Source organism: Triturus cristatus, chromosome 1_2 (genome assembly GCF_964204655.1).
Source record: "Triturus cristatus chromosome 1_2, aTriCri1.1, whole genome shotgun sequence".
NCBI lineage: Eukaryota > Metazoa > Chordata > Amphibia > Caudata > Salamandridae > Triturus > Triturus cristatus.
In genome coordinates this window covers 698,960,598-698,962,439 of record NC_140580.1, presented here as the reverse complement: position 1 = coordinate 698,962,439, position 1,842 = coordinate 698,960,598, and positions in this window count along the sequence as shown.

The following is a 1,842-nucleotide window of genomic DNA, read 5'->3' as shown; positions in this document are numbered from 1 at the left end:
ACAAGGATGATGTCATCAGTGATGTCATGAGTGATGCCACTGACCATGTCATGAGTGATGTAATATGTGACGTCATCAGCAGTGGATTGCGGGCGCGCGAGTTATAGTTATCTGAACTAACTATAACGGGGGAATTTCATTGGTTTTTTACGAGTGAAATGTCCAGCTAACTATAACATGTGTGAAACCTATGGTTTTTTAAGTGAATATATATATATATATATATATTACCTACTGGCGGTCGCCAGTAGGTAGTTATAGTTAGGACCACGTTTCCATAGGAAATCCGCAACATTCTGTTTTGAATAACTTTTGCGCCGGTCGACGAATCCTCGCGAATTTTTCAAAATAGGTGGGGCGCTACGCTCCGCTCCTACCCTGAAAGTCTCGGGGGGATTCGTCAAGCGGGGGCTGAGATAAAAGGGGGGTCCCAAAACGCGTTTTTCCCATGCATTTTTCCATAGGACCTTTAGACAGGGCTACAGCCCGAACGGCTGAACAGAATTACTTGAAATTTGGCAGAGAGGTAGTCCTCAGGTCAAGGAAGTGCCTTTTGTAGGTTTGGTGTAAATCTGTTCAGTAGATTCTGAGAAAATAGCCTTTAAATCAATATATATATCTGAGCCAGCTTACGGTGCGCTTACCGTACGCGTACGGTGGCGTGCGCGAGCGCGATTCTGATTGGCTCTTAGATCTTAGTAAACATTCGAATCGGCCGAAACCAGGAAGCGGCGGCCGCCATTTTCTCTCTCGCACTGAGAGTGATGATGAAAATACAAAGCACAAAAACATGTAAAGGGGCTGTTTAGACAGCTCCCACACACATAGCCATGTTGAGGGAGTCCCCAAAGATCCCCCAAGGCAAATAAGGGAATTTTTTTTTTTCGCTAATTTCGCCGATTACGCTTACCGTACGCGTACGGTAAAAAATGATATAAAAAAAAAATTATCCACACTCTCCCCACCCCGTGTGCAATTGTTGGCCGAAGGCCACCAATTGTGCATGGCTTTTAACAGATGAGATAAACTATAATATTTTAAAAAAAACGAAATAAAAAAAAAAATTATCCACACTCTGTCCACCCCGTGTGCAAATGGTGCCCGAAGGGCACCATTTGGGCATGGCTTATAAAAATTACGAAAAATTAAAATATTACCTTTCAAAACGAAGTGCATCATATGTCCTCCATGTGCGCACGGTGCGCGAAGCGCATCGTGCGTACATGGCCCATCTAGCGTAACGTGGGCAAGCGGTGCGCGTAGCGCACCGCGTGCCCACCGTGCGTGCACGGCACTAACTGCGTAAAGTGGGCGCGCGGTGCGAGAAGCGCACCGCGTGCTTACTGTGCGCGCACGGTGCGCGAAGCGCACCGTGCACGCACGGAACGAACTGCGTTAAGTGGGCGCGCACGCCACGAATGGCGTAAAGTAACTTAGCATTTAAAAAACCGTACAAATTCACTGAAAAAACCATAGGTTTCACACACGTTATAGTTAGGAATTAGCATTTAAAAAACCTTGCAAATTCACTGAAAAAACCATAGGTTTCACACATGTTATAGTTAGCGGAAATTTTACTGATAAAAAACCAATGAAATTCCCCCGTTATAGTTAGTGCAGGCAACTATAACTCACGCGACCGCAATCTTCTGCTGATGACATATGTGTCTTTATGAAAAAAAAATATTTGTAATATATGTATAGCTAAAAATGTATGGAAGAAGACATGGGCAAATAAGTGTCTAAATACAGTATTAGCATCAGCAGAGGATTGCGGTCGCGTGAGTTATAGTTGCCTGCACTAACTATAACGGGGGAATTTCATTGGTTTTTTATCAGTAA